At 30.2% G+C, this 13878-nt stretch overlaps 1 protein-coding gene across 1 annotated transcript in view; it reads left to right on the plus strand.

The window, feature by feature from the left end:
• The window catches only part of LOC131845607 (prolactin-releasing peptide receptor-like), a 50926-nt gene extending 50293 nt beyond the window's left edge, over positions 1-633 (plus strand). Inside the window, exon 3 of the mRNA XM_059194684.1 lies at positions 82-633. The gene's annotated coding sequence lies outside the window, so the exon portion shown is untranslated. The remainder of the gene's footprint in view (positions 1-81) is intronic.
• Positions 634-13878: the final 13245 nt, after the last annotated feature.

Raw genomic sequence — 13878 nt, forward strand, 5'->3', positions numbered from 1 at the left:
ACTGGTAATATGTTATGATTATACCTGTACTCCATACATAAAATATTACTCTAATTAATATATGTTTTATGTTATTTTCAGATAACGTTCCAGTCGCAGCGAAATATGAATATATACAACAAATAAGGATATTTTACAAATAATATGAAAAAATTCGTTGCATTTGTACACTGTAACAAATAATAGTTATCCCTTTTTTAGATATCGTCTGGTATCCTCAAAGAAATATGAAGTTTATTGTAAATATTATTGAAAAAGTATTTTCTTACTTTGATCTAACTTTATAAATATAGTACACAATTGATTTATTATTTCATTATAACAGTTCAAAATCAATTGATTGATTGAGTAGTAAATATCTTTTTTGAAATCGGTAATGTTTAATCTTTGTAAAATTTTGTTTTGACATCTTTACATAAGAACCAAATACAGTTAAATTACTCGCTGTCATTAAAAATAAATAATTGTTTATTTAATTAATTTCAAATACAAATTTTTTGCGACAAATATACGTTCATTTTTATACATTATGTATAAATTACACATTATGTTATTAATCTTAGTACCTACAACTCCTTCATTTTTAATTGAAGCACTTTGCCAAGTAAATTACTAACAGGCAGAAAATAAATAGAAACTAATTATTTTTATACGTTTTGTAAATTTTAGCATTTATTCGAGAGGTCTTTAATCTTTGTAGCTCCATTTTTAAATCATGAAGAAGATTATTTAATTATGATTTAAATAATAGTCAACCAATCCGAATTTTTACATTAATTTCTTTTGAAAATATAACTCATAAATAAAAATAAATGAATGTTTTAAATTCAATATAAGGAAAACAAAGTATCTGTTATTTAATTATAATAATATCAGAATATGATCTGATTTCAATAGATCATCATATAAATGTCGAAATCCATAGGACATCGAATTTTTAAAATTATGATGTCATTGAAACATGTAAATAATTAGTATCTAATAATATATATACTAAATCAATGATAAATGTAAATATATGTAATTTAAAAAAGTATTTACGTCAATTATGTAGTTCCATGTGAACTTTGAGCCCATTGTCGAAAGTACTTTTTGAATCTAGATATTACGTAGTAAGTAGTGAAGAAATTTCAATTGTATAGTTAGAAACATCATAACTATTTTTATAACTGTATAAAACATATTGTGTATAATATATATATATGATACAACGCCTTGTATTTAATGTCAATGGAGAAATATGTGCAATTTGTTGTAATTAAATATAAATAAAGTATACCAAAGAGAATCTTTTTTTATTTCATCATTACATTAGTTTACCACCGAGGCTGACGCATCAGAATTAGAAAATTCCCAGCTTAACAGTAACAGGCAAGAAAAAATATTAAACATTAAGCAATATTTTACACAGCTACAGTATACAATATTCTATCATAATGATATATGCATTTATCAATAAGTTCACAAATATTCTCTTTTCATTTCAAGCATTAAGGACTATTTCTTAATTGTTAAGACGGACTCGGTAGTCTAGCGTTAAGCACACTACCTTACTTTCCAATGGTCGCAGGTTCGATTCCCTGCACTGTACAGATATTTGTATCCATGAGTATGATTGTTTGTATCGAAAACACCTAGATGTTTTCTATGTATATTACGAATTTACAAAAAAAAGTATTTATATCAGCAGAACTTGTGTTATGTTGGTACTAGACAACTAGTACCAACATAACACAAGTTCTGCTTAGTTTTGGATTAGATGACGCTGTGTGAATTGTTTTAAGATATTATTATGTAAAGTAATTACAAAAAAATATTTAAGTATATACATCAATTGTCTAGTACCCATAACACAAGCTCTGCTTAGCTTAGGCCTAAATGGCACCGTGGCACGTTCCAGGGTTATTCTTACTAATATCATTATTAGCTACAAGCTTTACTACGAATATGTTTGTATTCTCCATACCCAGTACGTAGTCATGCAAACTGATGATTCATTTAGTCATAAGTTAAGAAATCTCAGTAAGTATTTATTACTAGCTTAACCCGCGACTTCGTCCGCGTGGAATTTAACTTTATTTTTCTAAAATAAAAAAAATCTGAAATAAAAGTAGTCTAAGTAACTCCTTATTTCATCAGCTACCTACCAAAAAAAGTTCCGTCAAAATCGGTCCAGCCATTTCAGAGATTAGCTGGAATAAACAGACAGACAGACAGACAAAAGTTGTAAAAATGTTATTTTGGTGTATGTATCGTATAAATTTATATTCATATGCTACATGCATATGAATATAAATTTAAAAATACGGTTATTTAAATTTTACAAACAGACACTCCAATTTCATTTATATATATAGGCTTAGTTTTCGTGTATATGATAAGATTTTGTTAGTTGTGAATGTAATATGGAAAAACACGTAACACTTAAATCTTTTTTTTTTCACAGTGGAAACTTAAATATAATAATAAAGCCAGGATGATTTTTAATGGAAATAAAGGTCAGAATACTTAAGTGCGTTCGTTATAATTGAGTTCTAAAAGTATTAAAGTACTACAACAATCCTCAGTGTTCGGAAAATCGTTATTGTTTTAACTTTTATATCTGTACATACAAGTTATTTTCATTATCGTTATTTATAGTAGGTATTCTAATTAAGCTGAGGGCCGCCTGAATCGAATATCCTAATAGTTATTTAGATACGTTCCTCTCTTTTACTTTAATCGCCATTATTAGATCTACCTTAGTACTGAACGATAGACTTTCTAAAACCTACCTATACAAGTTCATTGCTGGTACTTACTTACCATCAAGTGTTTACTGTAGTATTGTATGCCTATGCTATAAAAAACAGTTATGAACGTTGGGTATTATATTATAGAATATAGTTGCTGAAATTCTCGACAGACATTTCAACTTAATCCTAATTGAATCGCATCAAAGAATCAGACTACAATAGGTCTACATGTGAATCTAAACTCAATAATGATTTGATTACAATCCAGTAATGTAGATGCCTACCGTTCTTTTGAAATGGAATCATGAAAAAAATGGATAAATCCGGATTAAAGACAACCAAATATAAAAAAATCTTACCTACTAGTGACACAATTATATGTGGACTTTATTCACTTAGAAGCGTATAGCGTTAGTATTATTAATCCATGCACTTATTTTTTTTAGTATATATTTGTACATGCTGTTAATTGCACAGTTTTATATTATTTTGTTTACATGAAGATTTTATTCGTCACTTTTTGCATGAAACTATGATAACTCTTTTAGAATCATTACAAGTCGTTACATAGTTCCAATATTTAATTCATTCTTAGAAAGATGACGGTAACTCTTATAAAACTTAATTTTAATTGCTCTGAAAAAAGATTCAATATCATGAAACACTTTCTCTGTAAAAATGAAAACTTTAAATTCATAATGCTCACAATATTATCTGATTGCACTAAGAATGAGTGCGAAGCGGTTTCTATGTTGATTATGGCATGTCTTTGACTTGTTATTGTGAAATTATCTATTTAAAAAACATTTAACTAATCAAAAGTGAGTGTTATTGAGTTTATTTCAATAAAAAATATTTCTTATTCTTCTTATCCTATTTCGGCGGTTAAACAATTTAAAAATACGAAAATGAATGAAGTTTTATTGCAAATAAAAAAAAGAAGTTTCCAGAATAACTGTCTAACTGTCTAACTAGTCGTGATTCGAAATGGAATAAGACTTGTAAAGAAAGCAACCCATTTAATCCTGACACAGTCGAACACCTCTGATCTATCTAATTACTTAACAAGCAAGGGTAATTGGGGGTGCTATCGTCAGGTTGGATTGTGGGCCAAATATCGGACGTATACGTAACAAACTTAGCCAATTAGCGCAGGTAAACTTTGCAACATTGTAGAAGATCCACAAAGGTAGCGGTGACAGGCAGCGAAAATTTATAGTTATTATTGGGGAAACTTTTTAATTTGTCTCCTAATCTAAGTGCGGTCTGGGAAATCTAAGATACTGACAAAAGGTATAAAAGAAAATCGAATTGTTCAACTTGATAAATCACTGAATTTCAATTTATTACAAAATTTTGTTCAAATTTAAATAGATGCATACCTTTTCTCTAAAATGTAACAACGTAAAATCCCTAAATAATTTTTTAGATTACTAATAATATTTAAATTACATTTTAGTAACAAAGAATTATTTCTTTTTTAATCTCTAAGTTTATTTAGAGATTTTTATCAGAATAAGATAATACTATTCCCATCGTACCTCATTCCTACCTTTAGCTTCAATTATACAACGAAAATAAAATTTCTGCTGATATAGGATCAGATAATATACCGCAGTACATACCAATATCAAGCCGATTCAGTCCAACTTTTTTTATGCACAATTCCCTTTGATGTACTTAACATCTTGTCGAGATATTCTTAATAACTTGAATTTAGGCATCACGTTGCAAGTTTATAAGTATAACTCTAATTACTATGGACTTATAAAAGACCTGCGTCGGTTTCAAATAAGTTTTTTATTTGACAGATGACAAATGATATTCAGTCATAAAATAGCTTAAATTCAATATTAGTGTTTTATGTTTAAAAATTGTAATCAATATTCGAAATTCAAATATTTAGAAGCTGTCATTTACTTCTTTTCTTTTGAATGAGGGTCCAATTTTTTAAATTATAATGTACAAAAATTTTATACGTTTTTTAGTCTTCTAAATTTAACTATAACTATCGGTATATATTATTATTATTATAGCTTGATAATATAACATAAACCTAGGCAACGGTAGCGGCCCCTTATATATAAAATTATATAAGCATATTCTAGGTAGATACACAAAAATGTAAACATTGCGGTCTAAATCCGGAAAAGTAACAATAACTTTAAAAAGGTTTGTTTATGGTGTGCAGACCCATAAACAAACCTTTTTCAAGCTTTCTCATAACAATACTCGGAGACTTGCAATACATACAAATGGGAGGCGAGATTTGTTTTTACTTGCCCTCGTGTCGTTTGACAGAGGCCTGGGATAAATATATAATATTATTTTTACTAGCAAGCCCGCCATTTTATTCTAGTGCTAGTACTTGTGAGCTTGAGTGTACAAAGTATTCGATTCCATTAGTGTAAAAAATGGAATTAATTTAATATTTGCCTACGTACCAGTTCTACATATAAAAATGTAGAAGTCTGTAAAGATTGTATGTTTGTTTTTCAGTCATACTTACATGTTCATATATTTTTGGATACACATAATCTTAATTAACGTAAATTGTACCTTTACATCATCACGGCCTAATATTTGACGGCCTCGTCTTATCACACTGCCTTACCTCCTATGATAACGCGTTCGATTCCTCGCACGGTACAAACATTTGTATGCATGAGTATAATTATTTGACTTGATATTATTTATGCATAATATGTATATATAAATATATATATATACATTTAAAATTATATAGTTCTAAGTATCGCGGGCTCAATAAATAGACTTCACAGCAAATAAAATGTCATAAGTATTTACTATGAAAGCACACTATAATAACTTATTTTATATTCATAGACTGTCTCGAATCCAAGCGACTCTAGATCTGAATATTGATGAGGAGTTCACCTAGAACAAAGCGAGTGGATATTGAAAAATTTTATGATAATAGACGGGTTCAATTATAGGACAGAATCTTAATCAAAATAGTTTGTACGAGAGAAGGTTTATATAAAAGGTAATTTCAAGTTTGAAATCCGCTCTATAATTTATAGATGTAATTTTAAATTTCGCCATTTCAGTTATGGTTATTACAATCCACAAAATGCAGTATTAGAGTTAAAAGAATAGTACGAGAGTTTTTTATTAAACTATCTTAAAGGAATTCATTAAATAGTAGAAGAGTAATTAAAACGCAGACGCAAAGCGTTCCCTTTTTAATCCCGTTTTACAATTGAGCATATGAATGGAAAAGACAATTAAAAACATCGTTTCATTCAGAATGTATTGAATCTTTATATTTTTTTTAACTGAAATGGCAAAGAAACTCCCATCCGGTGATAAATGGCAAGTCACCTATATGCATAAAAAGCGCCAAGGATATTACGTGTGCATGATGCATTGCTATTCGAGACCTGTAGTTTTATTGCCATTACATTTATTATAGAACTAGCTGCACCCGCGCCTTCGTGCGCGTGGAATTTAACTTTATTTTTCTAAAATAAAAGTAGCCTAAATAACTCCCTATTACTTCAGCTACCTGTCAAAAAAAGTCCCGTTAAAATCGGTCCAACCATTTCAGAGATTAGCCGGAACAAACAGACCGACAGACAGACAGACAAAAATTTTAAAAAGTGTTTTTTTGGTGTATATACCGTATTTATATTCATATGCATGTAGTAAAATACGGTTATTTCAATATTACAAACAGACAATCCAATTTTATTTATATGTATAGATGTATAGATTAATATAAAATAGACAATGAGAATAATAGTGTTGATATTTCATTCCTATTTTATTTATATATTATTTTCTGATCAAATAGATAGAAATAAGAGAAGGGGGAAGTCGAGCGTCTTAGAAAATACATACATATATAAAAACATTTATAACCTGATATTATTATGTAATAATGGAAGCCTTGAGACATGTTTCTTTGGATATGTAACAAAGTCATCGTGAAAATTAATAGTAAGTACATTTTCACGCCAACTTTATTTGCATGAAAAATAAACAACAGTAAATCTAATAATACTCGTATTAAACTAACAATTATCGTACAATATGTTTGTATATTTATACATCACTAGCAACTAGTTACGACTTCGCATAAGTGCAATTATTGTAATAATTTTTGTTTTTTCTCTAAGTAAAAGATTTATTTTTCATGTTAGTCTACTTTTCTAGATTTGTCTTAATGGTTTCATTGGAAAACATCGTATTTAAATATTTTATATATTTGACACAGTAGGTATAGCCTATATAAACCCCAAAACTTAAAAGAATTTTTACGAAAATGTTAGCCGCCCAATACAGGGGGCACCGATCCGCTAGTAATAAAATCATTAGAGAATAAAGAAAAAAGATCAAACAAATAATACCGGTAACTACTCTCTAAATTATTTATTATATATCAGTACAAATTTATCTTCTATGTTATAAATATTAGCTGTCAATTTCGAGAATATTTCGGATCGTAAGAATTTCTGATATGGTTTATTACAAGCGACCTTTTTGTCCCTATCGGCAAGATAGCTTATATTTTACACAATTTGATTGCAATGAGACATACCGGACCCGTTTGGGGCTAAAATTGATTTACGGTTATGATATAAATTGAATTATAATAAGATTTTGTCCCGCACAATGATATTGACTATAACGTTTCATATTTTATTACTGATTTCGTTGACAAATATAGCAAAAAAAATGATGTATTTGTATCAGTTGTCTAGTGCCAATCGTGAAACAGAATAAACAGCGCCATCTAGGCCCAAGCTCTGCTTAGATTAGGCCTGGATGGCGCTGTGGGAATTGTCCATGGATATTATTAATATTATATGTGTGAGAACGCGAAAAACACATAAATGATTAATGAGCAAACAAGTAAATAGAAACCTTCATCGAGATATGTCTGTCATTTACTTTTATTTACCTTCCTGTTTCCTTAAAGACAATAGTGTGGTACTTAACCCAATTACTGGCATAATAGCTTCAATTCGAACTGGTGAATTAATAGACTAAAGCGACCTTTATTGCTTCTGATAGCTGTATTCAATCCCTATTAAAGAAGGAGAACAGCTAAAGAAACTAGGAATAAAGTAAGAAGATTAAATAGAATACTATTATAGTTTATACATAGTACAGAGAGTCAAAAACATATAAAACCCTGGTATAAAGAGGTGAACCATTCATAGGTGGTGGCAAACAGACGACGACGACAACAAGGCATCTGAAATCGTTAAAAATATGAATAACCATTTACTTTTAACACCTCAATATAACTAATTACATATTTACAATATTTACAACATTACCCATAGCCTTCCTCAATAAATGGGCTATCCAAGACTAAAAGAATTTTCATAACTGGTTCAGTAGGTCCAGAGTTTACTCCTAAACTTTTAACAAACTTTACCTCTTTATAATATTGGTACAGATGAATTTAAATTTATTAGCATAGTACAATTATATATGAAAGTATTATGTGCCACAGTGGTGTGTAGCAATCATCATATAGATACCAATAAATGTAACAGTAACTGCAAATATCTGACTTTTCTGTGCTTCTGTAAAAGTTTTTTAGTACTTTGGATATAAAAATTCAACAAAACCGCATGCTTTTCTTAATTTTTCGATGTACCTAATTTAAAATGCATTTGAACACCTTTTGTGTTTTTGTCGAATATCTTCTGTCTTTAGTTCCAATTTATAGCCGAACAGCTTCTGTAGTTTCTGTATTACGAGATCGTTATTTTATGTCAAAATCTATAACACGGTGTTCAAAGCACTTCTGCCATGTTTTATTTTATGAATATAGTTAGTCGGGTCTTGACACGGATAATTTAAATAGTAAATGAAGTATTTAACTTGCTAGTGAGGGTAGGTGATCAAACTGTTGGTACCTACTAATATTGCTGTACTCCAGTCGGCTCGGGACCACGGCAAGGACAATAGTTTATAAGTCCAATAAGGTAATTTTTTCAGTTCTTTTCAAATATATGACAATTTATACGAAAAATAAAACTGAAGTGTTGTAAATTCCTTGTAAGTTGTAAATTTCCTGTTTGTAATTTCAATTTAATAGCTTTTCACTAAATGCATATGAAAGTATAGCGTAAGACAATAATGAAAAAAAACTTGTCTGTTTGTCTGTTCGTTCTCGCTAATCTCTGAAAATCTAGGTCCACCGGGAACCTAGATTTTTTTTAAAGTTTCACTCGCAGATAGTTGTTAAAAGTACTTATATTATAGAATATTTTTTAATTCCACGCTGATAAAGTGATACCTTGATATCTTTGCACTTTGCACTTTCAAGCGTTGGCATCGCCTATATATGAACAGCACCACAGATTTGTATTTAATTAATATTAAAAACAATTGTACACAATAAACAAGAAAGAACGATGTCGTATAATATAAAAGTAACAATATATGTTAGGTATTTAAAATAATATGAATAAGAAAAAGAAAAGAGGTCCACATGAATCTAAACTCCAAAGTTTTGATATTTTTATTTTTAGTTTTGAAGTTAAAACTTAAAAGATCAATATACAGGCAGTATATTGATGATGAAAGAGGAAAATTAATCAAACGGAATTAAATTCGAAAAATCGGGAACCTTTAAAAATGTCTTGCGTCAAACTTATACGAAATTTGATTTGTTGGGAACATCTGCCAGCCATTAAATGAATTTGAATAAATAATCTCGTAACTTCAATCTTGCAATAACCGTTGCTGTAATATGAATGACGTATGGTATTTAATTAGGTTTAACCACTATGTTGTATTAGACATCCTGTTATTTTTCGTATTTACATATTTTACGACGTAGTACCTAATAGATCAGTTTATATAGTCAGCATATTATAATAACAGTAATTAGTCGTTAACGTTTTGGGTGACACATTCGCTAAAAATTTTTATAAAATAGCCTTAAGGCTTATGAAACTATTTGTTGACCTACAGTAATAAAAAAAGACGTTTGGTATATTGTTACATAATTATTCTCGGAAAATGTTTAGTATGGGATGCCACGTGTGTGGATACATTGGCACCAAGTCATGTGTCTGGATCGTCCTCTCGTCCTGGCACGGCAGCAACACAGGCGGCAATTTTAAAAAGGCGAAAATATACGAATCTGGAGGGTTCGTATTGGTTTTTACCATTTGCCGTGGAGACGTTGGGCCCATGGAGCCCGGAAGCCAAATTGTTTTTAACGTATATTTCAGCGCGGCTCATTGAGGTTACTTGTGACCCGAGAGCTGGTAGCTATTTTGCCCAAAGGCTAAGTATGGCCATTTAAAGAGGCAACGCTGCCAGTATCTTGGGTACGCTGCTTCGATGTGCCGCGTTGGATTACAATGATTGTTTTTTGTAATTGTTTGTATTGAATTATGAAATTGATAGGCTGTTTATTAAATGTTAGACAATAACCTAACAATAAATAAATTATTTATTATTATTTTCTATTAATTTTATTGCACTATTTTTCACTTCTTAAAATTCATGCGTTCCTCCGAAGTTGATGATTTTAGCGAGTAGTGTAATGGCGCGAAGACGACTTTTTACAGTCTACCTCTGGTAAAACAACAGAATTTACTCTTTCTACTGAAACAGAATTTTACACATGGCATCCCTACATAACATATTACGCACTGAAAGTATTTCCCAAAATCCTTACGAAATCGGGAAGTATTCCACGCCGATAACATTGAGGTAAACAGCAAATAATGGAACCTAAAGTTAATTTAATGAAACAAGATCTTTGTAATAATTCTGAACTCAGCTAATTAGGTACTTTGTAAGCCTTGCAGAGTATATAGTATCTAGGGATTTAGACAGAGTTGAAATGCTGGAATGAACGATGTCTTTGTATTGTGTATTTCTGTCGCGTTTTGCTTTGAAGACAGTCAAATTACTGGGTACGCATCTTATGCACAGAATGAAGCAACGCAAGAGGAGTTATTACTTCTATTTGTTATACAATTACTTACCATCATGAAGGTCGTTTTGATGGAGTTTCGCAACACAACGGGTTTGCCATTTCAAGCTATAAAATAAAGGCATTGTTTCAGTTACATTAAAGACATTCTTCTAAAGTCGCAGAAGAAATCAGAAGTTAATTTTATATTCTGTTAGTGTTATTATATACTGATAGTAACTTTTGAATTAAATCATACTTTTCATTATCTCACAGTCCAACGTTTTCATTATTTTACATAAATTAACATGATTGACTGAATAGATAACATTTGTCAATTTGAATCCTATAATCCACCATCTCCTGATGGCAGCCATTTGGAACATATGATACGTAATGCATATAGTATTGGTATTAGAATTAAAATGTGCCTAACTGCAGCAAAATCGGCATGAGAATCTTGTTATAATACAGTAAAAATGTTTGTTTGCCACGATCAGAGTAAACAAAATGTAAAATTTGACCTAAATGAACTCACCAATAAACTGCAATATTAAATAAAGGCCTGAAATAAGATCTCATATCTCATAAATTCTCTCAAGTAACATAAAGTTATAAATTGGTGAGCGACAATAAATATGCCAAATTCTGAAGGAGCTGTAAAGTTTTATAGGGAAGAATCAATTTTCTGTGTACTAAATGGTTAGAGAATTTTATGTCAATTGGAACGCTTATTGCTTTTATTATATTATAAAATGAATACTGTGAACGTAATGTAATATAATACACCTGTTTAACTTACTTAGTTTTTTTGAAGATAAATGGTTTTTGTTGTTACTTTGTAAAAAAAATTTGCAACTAACCAAGCACAGTACGAGTACATAATATGCGATCTTTATCTACAATTTACTTTGTTCATTTCAGGCAACGTAATATAATTGTACAACAACATGAACCCATATTACATATTATATTTTTGGTATGTCTATACAAAAATTGACTCCATAAAATTTTACTGCATTATTTTATTCTGTTTTTATTTAGAAGCGAGTCGCCGCAGAAATGTCATAATGAATAACTAATTATCACTTAAATGTCACATAGCAAAGGGACACTCGCCACCTTTATCTTTATAAAAATGAACCCGTTAACATTCATGTATAAACAATGGATAAACCGGGTCATAACCTGGTAACAATAGATGAAGAGTGAAAAGCAAAGCAGCGTAAAGAAATTTTCGTAACAAAATAAAACATACATTTGATATAAGTTTTCACGGAAAATCATGAAATATATTCATTATTTTTATAATCTATTAGCTGTGCCCGTGGCTTCACCGGCATGAAATTTATAGCCTATGTGTTATTCTGATGTATAAGCTATATTCTGTAAAGTTTCATCAAAATCTGTTTAGTAGTTTTTGCGTGAAAGAGTAACAAACATCCATACTCACAAACTTTCGCATTTATTACATGAATAAGATGTCAATACAGTGATAAATATGCTCAATAATAGCTCACTTCGTGTAAAGTGATAACTATAGTCTGTAGACGTAGACATTACTAGAAAATAGATCTTTTGTTAAACGTTATACGTTACGTTATACTTTTAGACGATTCTACCAATTTCGGTTTAAATTCGTAATTACATTAAAAAATAATAATAAGTCAAGACACAAGCTAGCTGCTTAGCTAGGGACTAGATTAGGCTCTGTGTAATTTGTCCATTGGTTATTGTTATTATATTATATTACCAGAAAGACAAGCAAATTCGTCAAAATTAGATATATTATTTCGTGTGGCCATTGTCATTGCAAGTATGACGTGCTTTGTTCAACTAGTCTATCTACATTTTCTAGTAGATTAAAAACATGAACATTACTTGTTTATTACAATTGTATAGGACTCCTTATATTCGGGCCGCTGCGCTGGCTGGTACGACTATTCCTTATTTTTTAATATTTATATTTTATACCGGTTTCCTTGTATTGCTCTTGCTTTCATATAGTTTGTTACGACACATTTTTATAATATACTATTACTTTTACATATTGCATCTTTAATTACCACCATCGTTGGCTGCACCGGTCCCAGCACCCTATACACAGTCCCACACAACAATTATTCTGTATCTTACAAAGAAATAAATAATTAATTAAATAATTTAACTACTTATTTTCATTGAAAAGACGTGAATAATTCTATAAACGAAATGCGAATTAGGAAAATCGTATAACAACTTAATGGATACAGAGGAATTCAGTGAAACAGCTAAGCCGTTCTGGAGGTCAGGATTCTATTACCAGGGAACTATTCTCCATTGTAAATGCATATATCTCAGGTAACAATAGAAAGCGAAATTAACATCGTATTTAGTACAATACTTACCGGGATATATTCAGAGCTACTATTCATTGAGAGCCAGAATCGTTTCCTTACTAGGAAAGTTCTTGACGCTCCAGCCAAGCGCTGGATGGATGAGGATGGCTTATCCTTATATAATTGACAGCAGAATAAATGCATAATTATTATAACAGTCAATAATGCAAAGTAATATAAATTACAAATTATTTGTTCTTGCAAAACAAGTACCTATTGTATTTATTTTTTGTTTACAACTTATTTTCTAAAATATAACTTCATACATTTGTATGTGTATTATTAATTGTATCATTTCTTTCTTTCCACCGCCAACCGTTATTCTCTGCACCACCCATGGTTGTCTGGTTAATAATGCCGCAAGGCGTAATCCCACCATGCACTATGTGCGTTGAAGTTATATAATGTATAATAAAATATATACACTTTTTAAGGTAACATTATGCGATGGTAAAAATTATCATACTTATGAACGTCTGAAAGCACAGTAGGATCAGGTACCTACATGTTATAGAACTCGAGGTATATATCTTCCAGAACTTATCTAATCGTATAATTAGTAAATCACGGGATCTTACCACGTTTTATTTTTTTTGAGTTCAGAATATATCTGCCCATAAAAGATTTATTTACCTTCTACTCGCTGCTCTTCAGTTTACCCGTGATCATGGCGGTTGAAAGACTGCCGAAATATCGGGAACTCAATAAAAATAAAACGTGATAAGATCCCGTGATTTACTAATTATACTTATAAATAATGACAATGTCAAACTTAAAACAGTATAAATACTGTTTTAAGTTTGTATTTGAACCAACCGTATTTGAGCGGACTCTATCGAAAACCTTAATT

The sequence above is a fragment of the Achroia grisella genome, unplaced genomic scaffold, assembly GCF_030625045.1.
Source record: "Achroia grisella isolate CSIRO2021 unplaced genomic scaffold, CSIRO_AGI_Agris_v1 utg478, whole genome shotgun sequence".
Classification (NCBI taxonomy): Eukaryota; Metazoa; Arthropoda; class Insecta; order Lepidoptera; family Pyralidae; genus Achroia; species Achroia grisella.